Source organism: Diadema setosum, chromosome 22 (assembly GCF_964275005.1).
Source record: "Diadema setosum chromosome 22, eeDiaSeto1, whole genome shotgun sequence".
Lineage (NCBI taxonomy): Eukaryota > Metazoa > Echinodermata > Echinoidea > Diadematoida > Diadematidae > Diadema > Diadema setosum.
In genome coordinates this window covers 30288801-30301035 of record NC_092706.1, presented here as the reverse complement: position 1 = coordinate 30301035, position 12235 = coordinate 30288801, and positions in this window count along the sequence as shown.

The window sequence follows — 12235 nt, the reverse complement described above, 5'->3', positions numbered from 1 at the left end:
CAGTCAGTCTGAGATTTCATCGATGAAGGTCTCAAAAGTAGAGTTTTTTAAATGCCAAGTTCTGACACCACAGTGAGTGGCTGGCGTAAATTTAACTCAATACTAGGCCTACATATGAATTTCCCCTTCCGTGCTTCTTGGTACAATGAAATGAAGCTCATCAATTCACACATGAAAAATTCGTTTTTCCTATATACTGTACTTTGACAAGAATATTGAGTTGATGATGTGAAAATGCATTTTTTCCCTTTTTAACTATTATCTAGATATTTTGTCAACTGCATTGACAAAATTGGCTCTTAATTACAATTTTCTTCCTCTGAATTTGGACAGATCTTCGTCTGGCAGCCTCGTTTGCAATTTTAGAGTCACAATAACAGGGGATTTCATTTCATATGTAGCGGTAATTCAGCTGTGGGTATGCACATGCATTTATAGTTAGTAATTCGCCAATGCGGGACAAGACTGACCTATCGAAATGAAATCTTGTCTAATATTCCATATCCCTTGCCAATAGAGAGTAGGGCCTATAATTGCTAAAGTGACCAAAACCAATGATTTCATCCTTTAATAATTAACATTTAAGTTCTTGTGTTTTGATCTTCCGATAGCTGTAAACGTAAACACCAATGACTGACTGTTGGTTCAATGGAAACTGCGTCTATTAGGGAGTGTTTGTTTGTTTGTTTGTTCGTTTGTTTGTTTGTTTGTTTGTTTCCATCCCCTTGTTCTCACGCGCTGTAGTCCTCTCTGTCACGTGTCTGTGAGAACCAGTTTGCCATGGCGCTGACATAGGTACACGCCTTGATGTAAAAAGGGTAAAAGTGATGAAAATGATAAAAACATAAATTAAATGTTTGTGTTTGCTGAAACAATGGTTCATACGGTTGTATTCTGAAAATGTTTGATGTCACTGCTGGATTTCAACGTACTAGTATCGTGCTGATATTAGCGCACTGCACATCGATAGCAGTGCCCGGGTAACTAAAAGGAATCCAGCTTTAGTCTCATGGACATAATCTGCACATAAGTGTTAACGTGCAATTGTTACGGATATATTCAATGTTATCATTTCACTTATCTTTAGTGTTTTTGGTGTTTGTGACACAGACTATAGCGTAATACATTCGTAACTTATCCCTGGCATTAGATGTCAATTGATAGTCCAAACCAGGTCATGGTGTATCGCAGTCGCATGTAATTCTCGTCTTAATGACAATAGTATCACTCAAATAAGAAAGGCATATAATCGCTGCGATAACTATACAACCATTCATTTCATTCAGTGTTCGTTACAGCTTTCGACCATTGAAAAATTAGCTTTCTTATAGCAATGTTGAACACCGACTTGTGTTGCAGTGACGAAAGACCAAATAATGAAAGTCATTCTAATAATAACGTGACTCATAAGAACTCATAACACAAGAAGACGATGAAGCAATTTCAGACCACTATTTTCTTACGTATGTTATGGCAGGAGATAATTCATGCTAGGATATTGTAACTTGGCTGATTTCATTATGTCGCTGATCCGTCTAATAATTATCGCGTTAACGTGATAATTTCATAGATAAAATACGATCATAACATCTTGAAAACATATTGAGTACAATAGAATTGCACTTGGTTCGGGGGAAAAATGATATTTTTATAGACATTTCGACGACGTGTCGATAGATCGATATGCATAGTCTGCGAGTGCTCGTTTTTCCTGAATGGTGACTTCATTTTAATAGATGATGATGATGATGACAGTGACGATGATGACGATGCAAACGAGGACCATCGACATGATCGAGGAGGAGGTGATGTACGTGGTGGTGATAATGGTGGTGGTGGTAAGATGGTGGTGGTAGTTTGGATGTGATAATTGTAGGCTTCTGCCTGTGCATTAGATTGCGTGTGAGGTCAGCTCACGCCCCCGATAGATGCTATTAGGCCACTTGTGACGGGGTGAGATACCGTTCAATTTAAGGCATGGGTCATACTTGTAGTCAGTCCATTGGGATCGGGAAAGGGGCAAAGCCACAAAAAGTGCCGCCGACCGTGCACCCCGCAAACGGTCGAGAGGATGTGTTAGCGATCAGGCGGGAAACCCTGCGATGAGATTGGACGCAAAGTAGGAAGTCTCGGCTTTCTTTCTCCGCGGGGAAAGTTGAAGAGAACGAGTCAAAAACTGAAAAATGCCTTCTCTCACGTTAAGTGTCGTGGTAAATACCCGTCGCTCTGTCTTGGGTGTATAACTGGACATGACGCCGACGCTGTGAAAGAAGGGATGTGCGGGGCAAGCTCATAAAGGTCTCCAGAGTGAATACTACTAGTATTAGCTTCAGGCAAACTGTGATGACACGATGATGAAATGATGGAAAAAAGTCACATTAAAAACATTACAAACGAAATTATCCATTTCATATATGCACCGTTATCATACAAAAAAACAACAACAGCTTTTCAAGCAGAATCTTGGGTGTCGTAAAATTCTGTTTTGCCCTATATTTTTGAATTTCCTCCTCTTTGTACAGTCATAGCCTTATTGTATAGTAGGTAGCCTATAAGATTCAAATCGGATATTACAGTGCATTATCATCCCAGGACGCTACCTTTGTGAAAATTATAATGATGATTTGTTTATGATGACAATATTCACTGGTGACACCATATTGCCAGATGTCGGCCTAACCTGTATATGGTAATAACGTTTATGTTACCAGCTACCTTGGCATGTATAGTTCCCAAACTATCCCCACACTTTTTTAATAACATATACATGTGCTCGCATTTATTGTCCATACTAAGCCATTACGGATGACGAGTAATTAGTATCATAATCATCACTTTGTTACTGACGTGCAATCTACCTTACGATTAAAAATCGTTCCTTGATTTGACCTACGGCAACTAATTAAATAGTTTAGATAATCAGTAAGGAATGGAAACGGTGTGATTAAAATTATTTTACGCAAGGTGAAGAACATTATCAATGAGAACCTTTTTTTTTCGTGATAGTTTAAACTTTGGAGGAATACTGAGGAGTAGAACAAGATACAAGTCGATGGTTAAAAAACAAGCAAACGCATAACCTGTATACCACTACATGTACCATTTCACCTAATCACACCGCGCACCATCGATACTCGTAACTTTTCATATGTGTTTGATTATATTATCATAGATAGATAGATAGATTGATTGATTGATTGATAGATAGATAGATAGATAGATAGATAGATAGACAGATACATACATACATACATACATACATACATACATACATACGTACATACATACATAGATATAGATAGATAAACAGATAGATCAATAGATAGATTTAGATAGATAGATAGATAGATAGATAGATAGATAGATAGATAGATAGATAGATAGATAGATAGATAGATAGATAGATACAATGTAGATATATGTATGTAAGAGAGAAGAATAGACTGATGAGCGGAAGTATAAATCAAGTATCAGAGAGTTTATTCGTCATCACCAGTGCAGTGCAGTGAGAGATGGGGGAGAAAATGCTACCGGCATGACCGGTGACTGGAGGTATTGAGGAATGATTGTACACCAGCCATTTATTATACTGGGCCCTCCTACAGATGAAACGGGATGAGAATAACCACAGAAATGGAGAACGAAATGGGAATGCCGGACAGAGAGGGAGGGAGGGGGAGGGAGAGTGGTCCATCTATCCTGCATTTTTTTTCAGCTTATACGGAGAGGAAAAGTTTGACACAAAATATGTCGGAAAAAAGGAAAAGAGAAAAGGATTGAAAGAGAGAAACTTTATAGTTACTGTGGAAAAAAAAAAGTGGAAGTATAGATTGACATGGTGTCATGCTGCTTTCGGTAAAGACGAGGGTGTTTCGTTGCCGCTAGGCGCAAGCCGCCCCGAAACGGCCCGGGTGGAGTTGGCGGGATGTGCCGCTGCGATCTGCCAAAGTGAGCCGGCGGCAGGCAACTAACAAGGACAAGGCGAAGGCAGTGACATGGGGTTTGTGATCGATGGAATACCGTTGGGAAGGTGGCTCGAAACAGTTACCAGTCGGCAAATTGAAGGAGTGGGTTGGTGGAATTACAATCAAGAAGCGTACGTGGGTAAAGGAATGGATTTTCCTCCCCACGTGCAGAACAAAAAAGCAAGGACAAGGCTGAGCGCTGAGACTATTATTCCAAGTTCGGCTGCGCACAAAAGAGAATTACTCGCTTTGCTATGCGCATTGATATTGAAGTTATGTTTGTCATACTGCTCATTCATATTATCATTATCATAAGAAGATAAACAGCGTTTGACCCATCTATATCCCCTCCCCCGTTGTGAGATTCCTTGATTGATTTCAGTCTATTTTTATGTTTTCACCTAGTATCCAAATTCTAGCTTCTATTTCTTGTCAACAACACCAAGGAGCGAATATGAAAAGAAAAAGAAAAAGAATGGAAACAAAAAATGTCCACAATGTCTGATAAAAAAAAAGAGAAACCCGTAGCGCTGCTTTCCGCGAACGATTGACTTTAGTATTCAGTGTGGTCCGCCAGAAAGGATGCCAGAAATTGAGTCCTTTAAACCCCCTTGTGTCCAGGCGAATTAACGATGCCCACTTAACACACTATTGACGAGCGCTCGTATAATCCTAAATAGCTCCAAGATTCGCGCATGATGAGAAGGCATTAGCGAGAAAAATGAATAAGAAAGAAGTTCGTTCGGTTCGTTCCCTGATTGGTCAAGCTGTTGTGTGACGTAGCTCGGCTATACCACCAACCCTTTCACCGGCAAGAAAGGTCCAAACGCACAGCTTGACAAACTTTCGTTCTTTATGTTTGTTTCTTTTCTCATCTTTGTCCCCCTGATAATTACTATCAAGGTCCTTTCTAAGTACAAAGTATTGCTACCGAGATGATATTACAAGTTTTAATTGTTCCAAGTGATGAATATGATTACGAAATAGAGTTATCCCATAGACACTGAGAACATTACTGACTAGCGACTGCTTCTAAGAAGAGCTGACCACATTTCCATCTCTCCCCTTTTATTGCCCCCATCGACCAGTTGAAGATCAAGTTCTCGCGACCACCCTGGTGTGTTCAGCAACGCCGTCTCCATATCGTTAAACCTTTAAGGTCCCGCGGATCAGCCAGGCTCAGTGGAATTATCGCAGGTGACAAGATCTGTAAAGTGTCTGTTTTGTCCCTTCGCTCTCAGGGATAAGTGGTACAGCTTTCTGTAATCTGCAATTGGACGTAATTTAGTGGTGACTTTCAACACACTAAATTGAGAATCCGTCTTTGAGAAGATCAAGATTTAGGAATATACCAATGGCTTCACCTCCCTAAGGCACTACTTTTCTTGGACGAATAAGGTCTATCGGAGTATATTCCTTCCTGGTCTGACGAAGATGGTGTTCATGAGGTCATTCGATTGTCATTCCTCAGCTGCAAATTCTGAGTGTCGACGCAATTACGGAGCTTTACTTGGATAAACATTTACAAGTGTATAAATTTGCCTGACTTCGTCACTTCAAACATAGGCCTGCATTTATTTTGATATATTTCGTGGCATATAAAGGAATTTGCGCTCATTTGTCTGACGAAAACGGAAGAACGGAGAATAATGAATTCTGTAGCCACAGTTCTGGTGGTAGTCCTGCATCTGACGTATACCAGGTTGGTGACGAAATCAGTGTGACACATCTGTTTGCATTAATAATACATGACTTTACATGCATATCAATCTACTCAGCGCAAGTCTAATTGATGAAATTGGGGAACGTCTTTAAACAAGGGAACGATAGGTATCAATGTCGCCACAGGCATAATATGCCATCCATAGACAACATTTGATTTATTTTTTCAAGGGGTATTTAGGCCCTCTTGATTTTGATAATGGAAAGAAAATAATATAACGTGATTCTTGACTTCTGTCCTGTTACTGCTGAAGTGATCTTTTGCCTTTATAACGAACCTTTATACAGACACAATATTCACAAAATCGTTCAGCATGGCTTTCCAATCAGACGAGCCAGCTTATGGCTGACATCGCGAAGTAATTAGGAAAAGTTTCATATTTTGTGTTAACTTAGCCCGGATAGATTGCACAACTTCCGAGAGTATTTGTTGTCCACATAATGTCAGTAGCTTGTGAATGCAAAGTTATGGGATATTTTCGGTAATTCTGTTTTGTTTTATTTTGTTTTGACCTTTCCTTCAGAATATGAAGAATTGCATTAAGTGGAATATAGCCAGAGAGTGCTTTGTTCATTTTATATTCGATACTCGATTCAATCTGGACAGAACTTGGCTAAAACACACAAGACCCTGATACCCCGCCGTGCTATGCCATGGGCAAAATATGATCGACTTAATCTAGTTTGTGATGGAAAAAATGTTGCCAAAATTTCCGACGGCTGGTTTCAAGCACCATTTTAGACCAGCGGGGGACACCGCCTTTCTACCGGCTCTTTTCTCTACTTCCTCTCGCCTCCTTTCGATTTCTAACATCGTTTAGTGGGCGGCTATTATCACACAGGCAAACCTGAAAGTCCCACTGATGGATACGTCTATGATTTACTTTAAATCTTTTTTTTTGTTAATTTCATTTCATTTATTTCGTGTACCAAAATCACCCAACGGTATTTACACTGGACGAGATTTTCATTAAAAAAAACCTTGGGAAGATAGTCATTCTATGTGTACTAATAAAAATGTTTTCATGTCTGATAAAACATCAATTCTTCTCTTCCTCGAAAAAAAAAAATGATGGCGTATCAATCGACACACTTTTCTGATACAATTGATATAGCTGCTCTGAGTAAGCTTATGTAATGTAATGATGTGGACCAAATGGCATGATTATCTTTTCTCTATATTTACTTAAGTATGTATTTATTGCGGCCATACACAATGCTGTCAACGTGCAGTATTTTCATTTAGATTGAATTTCTCTCTCTCTCTTTCTCTCACAATGATATACTCTATATATATATATATATATATATATATATATATATATATATATATATATATATATATATATATATCCATAGTGAGAGAGAGAGAGACAGATAGATAGAAAGGGAGGGAGAGAGTTGAGAAGACCTCATCAGCAAGATCCCTATTTGATGATTCTCAAATTGAAAATTGTATTTTAACGTCACAAGCTTATTGATTAGTCAAAATGTTGATTGTGTTTCAACGATTTTATCTCACTTTTAGTCTTGAACTCCTCTGATGTCTCCAGGTTGCCGTGGCAACGCACACTCCTATGTACTCCTCCCCCTCCCCTCCCGTTTATACTGGTTTCCTTCCTTGTGCGACTAACTTCAAGATCTGGTGATAAATGTTTAATATCAATGATGTCGGCGTGAGTCTTTTAACCACAAACTGTTACATTTCTGTATGATGTGACGAATCAATTGTCCTTTGCTTTTTCATGAAGTGATAAAATGTCTCAAGCAAAATTCGAAGGCCGGTTGGTCTCTTATCTTTGACTCACTAAATCGCATGTTTGGTCCTCTGTTATTTGAGTCCATACCACCTGATGATCAAAATCCCATTCATAACAATGTTTCTCATTCAAATGCAAATATACCACAACGACAGCAAATACTTTCGTCAACGTTAAAAGACCGTCAAACTTTTACAAGGTATGCGTCAAAATGTCGAATTTATATAATTTTTAACGCAAATGGATATCTTTGAATGTTCCCTCAAAACTGAGCGAAATAATATCTCATGTCCCATCACGTTCGTTCAGAAAGTCTCCAAGTCGCTTCTGTAGTCATCCTACTGCAGTTCTGAGTAACTCTTTGCATCATAACAGTTACTTTGACAAAATCAGTAAGGATAAAGTTAAGACTGATCGTATTGACAGTTTATTGATTTTTTTTTTTATAGAGTAGGCTGTCGTTCCAAGGACGAAAAAAAAAAATTGACTGAAAACTAATACTGTTTTTCCAAAGAATGGTAAAAACGTGATACGTATTCAAGATGATTATTTTTGCTTCGAGTTTCTTTTATATTGCGACTGATTGACAAATTGCCCTTCATCGACGTAAATAAGACTTATTAAGGGAAATCTGTCAGTCGGTTGCAACGTAACACTTCAACGACTGGAGAACCTGCTCTGGTAGGTTATTGCCTGAATAAGATCTACAACCGTAATGATCGTTACTCTATTAATTCAGCCGATTTTATTGGTTCAATAAAAATCCACTCTTTGAAATTGTAAATTATAACATTTTAACACCCAATTAATGATATATCACCAATATACTTTTATCATATATATCAACAGTCAATACATGTTATTCACAATTTTAAGTGACTTAAAAAACCCCACACATTTGTGTTTATTCTTAGCACCATTCACCGACACAGATTTTTTTTTATTTCTTTACCATTATATTACCCTTTGAGGCGCAATGTAGCTTTCGCAGGCGATATTGAACAACCATTTTTGCAAATGTATTCGGTTGTGTAATGATCTGTAAAGTTAATTCGAAGATGTTTATCTCCTATAATGTAGTCATGCTACAATGGGAATGATTAAAGTCGGTTTCTCTTAGCATCAAGACCGTGTATAGGACTGACAAATTCATGATTAAATCTCGATACATGTACAAGGACAGACTGCTCTGTTTGAGATGTTTCCTTTTTTTTTCTCGCCGAGGGCGTTTTATTCACGACGTGTACGAACATGGGTTTAAAGATAAATTTCACAAGATTCAACTCTTCAGGCATGGCATGGCAATGCATATGTACAAGTCATGCCTATAATATCAGTCTCCAGCTATTTACAACTACATTCCCTTGAAACGACAGAGAGAGTGATGTCCAAATTATCCTCCATCCTACATGTCATGTAAACAGCTCTTGTCATTATTTGTTTCTCCTTTTTTTCACCACGAACGAGTCAGAGAAAGAACACCCTGGTAGAAGAAATACTCCTTGATGTCTCTAAGAGATCACCGCTTTCATTGATGATAAAAAGAAAGAGTTAACATCGTTCTTTGAAAAGAAAGTGGTTACTTCTTTAAAGAAGTTAGTTACTTGAGTGAGCTTTATGCAGCGATATAAATTCCACTTACTATTTTCTTTTGTACTGTACCGCGACTCTTTGAAGGCACAACCACACTCCTTTGACACTTGGAGTAACTCAATAAACCGGTTCGATGCACATCTTATGACTTGGGTTCATCTCCGATAAACTGTGTGTGTGTGTGTAGGAGTGGGGGAGAGAATAGCTGGCTCTGTGGTTTCGAGAGGTGGCTTTAATACCGTTAATTTATCTGCAAGAATAGTTGGAATGGTGATGAGGATACAAATTCGCTCCGAGATTTGATTGTTGTGGTACTACCTGGATTATGGTACAGTATACACTGCTATCTACTCAGTCCCAACTGTGAGACAAGGTGGTATTTAAATAACTTGCGTCGAATACACTTTGTTCATATACTTGATATGATGTAATGTGATTCCAACCGTGTTCTCTACAAATCTGCAATAAGAGCAAATATGTCTACTTAATCCATAATCCAATCCTGTCCTAAGATTTGTGTAAATTTACTATTCTATGAAGTTAGTCTATGGAGGGGTGGAGATTTGACTCAATTACACGTTCATCGAAGTCTACAGAATGACATATCAACAGTAAGACGGGTACTAGATTCAAAACCATGATTGGTTGATTCCTTCTCAGATACCCGCTAACTTCAAGAAAGTCGGTTTTCAAATTAGATTTCAATTAATTTTCATATTTCTCAAGAAAATATCATGCCAAAAATGCAATAGTACGATACAAAAATTACACAAAGCACATAATAATAGGTGAAACCTCCACCTGAAGGTTCAGCTATCTCGATATGAAAATATATATAAAGGTCCGTTTAATCAGTATATAAGACTTTATTTTTACAAAGTAGCCTACGAAAAATATAATGTGACCTATACGCAAAAGCAAACTTGTTCAGTCGTATGCCCCAAGATGAAATCAGGTTCAGGGCTGTATACTAGGTCTATAGAACTCTGAATGCCAGATCGCCTGTTTTTTACCAATGAACAAGACATATTTTATCTCCGTTGCAAGAAACATGTTTTCCTATATTGAGCTCATGAAGGAGGAAAGAATGGGATTCCAAGTCATGGAATCAAAACAACAATAAAATATCATCAGCTTTTAACTAACAATAAACGTTACCCTCTACTAAACGTTAATATTTCATCTAAGCGTTAAAGGGATGGTACAGTAATGGTGGAGAGGAGAATTGGGCTTTTAACTTTTTGAGAGATACCAAGAAAACACTTATGATATAGTATACAGAGCATACCATTTTAAGAGAAATTCAAAGTTTACTTGATGAAAATCGAGTGCGGAATGACTGAAACATCCAAAAACAAAGTAAAACAAAGCGATTGTAATAAAGTGTGGGTCTCACACTTTATTAGAATCGATCTTTTTTGGATATCTCAGCCATTTCAAAACCAATTTTCATCAATTAAACGTTGAATTCCTCATAGAATTACATCCTCTTTCATATTTCATAAGAGGTTTCTCATTATCTCACCAAAAAATGTTAGAAATCTGAAATTATGTCTCAACCAAAACTATACAATCCCTTTAATGTTATACAAACTATTGACATGGCTGAAGTGTTCTTCATAGATTTAAATTGACATATATGAAACAGGAGAACACAAATACAGCAATTTTGTAAGTTCATTTATCTGTCTTCATTCACTTTTTAAAACTCAACTGAAGAATATAGCAGACCGAATTGTCAATTGCGTATAATCTCTTGTACTTCTCACGCAAAATATCCAGTAGATGTTGACTGAATCATTATAATCCATCCTCTTCTAACCCTCTGAGTGAAAGGATAAAAGAAGACCTATACCAGATGCAGTCGCTAGTTTCATCGACTACATATTGCGTCAATAGCTGGCATGGAGAAAGCGCTTAGATAATATTTTATGTCCAGCACGTATAGTGTTTAACTTTTAACTGTTTATCTGCCTTGGAGAATGATACAACAAAAAAAAAAAATCAAGCCATTGTTGAAAACAGAGGCCACTTAGAAACGAGAGAGAGAAGGGATATCTTCCATGAGTTTTTTGTTATTGAAACATTTCAATAAACAAAAACAAAAAAGAAATCTTTACGGGATGTTAGCACGCATGCAGCGTCCCAATTCGCCATCGTCATGATCGTGTTGTGTAGGTATGCAGACGGGCACACATAATCACCAACATTTGTCTACCTCTTTGACATGCCCAATTTGCTTGTCTCTCCTCACCTCAGACAAATAAAACAATTTCCCGGATAAATCTCAGGAATGTGATAGTAAGGATATCACTCAGATAAGCCTCCATTTTCCCTTTTCCCTCTCAATATTGTAAAATCTGTACTTTTCTTTGTTTTGCGAACAGAGATGGAAATATGTGTGGGCATATGGCTTTGATATATGTAGCTGATTCCCTCTTTTTCCGTCCTCAGCCGTCTTTCTTGGCGGCGTAAGCTAATCACTGTGTTGACGTGCTGCTAATCGCACGATGTTTCGTGGGAAGTGCAATTGTCGGACTTGTTTTGACCGAGAGGCAAACAGCCGCAATGACCCACCACGGGGTCGCTTGACTTCAATCTCCTTCAAGACTACTCGATCATCATCTAGGCTGACGTCAAAAGGTAGATTGATGCAAATCAGAACATGAAACTCAGCGTGGTCAAAGTATTGCATTGTTACATCATCCAAGTAATCAAAACTAACAATTGAGGGTAGATACTTCTATTCGTTTTATATTCTACTGTAAATAAATGACTTAAAATGTTTGAATAAGGCGTCACTTCAAATGGGTACAACAACTTCACTTCACTGAAGAGGATCTCATCTCTCTAAAGAATTTAGCAACAATTTCTACCTGTGGTCCTGTAGATGGAACTGGTGATGTGTTGGTGTTGGCGGGGGAAACAATGCACCGCAGTGGTAGAGGTGGTGGTGATGGTGATGTTGATGTTGATGTTGATGTTGATGTTGATGTTGATGATGAGGTTGATGTTGATGTTGATGTTGATGGTGACGTGATGAAGATGGCGATGGCGATAGCGATGGTGATGGCGATGGCGATGGCGATGGCGATGGCGATGGCGATGGCGATGGTGATGGTGATGGTGATGGTGATGATGATGGTGATGGTGATGGTGATGGTGATGGTGATGGTGATGGTGATGGTGATGGTG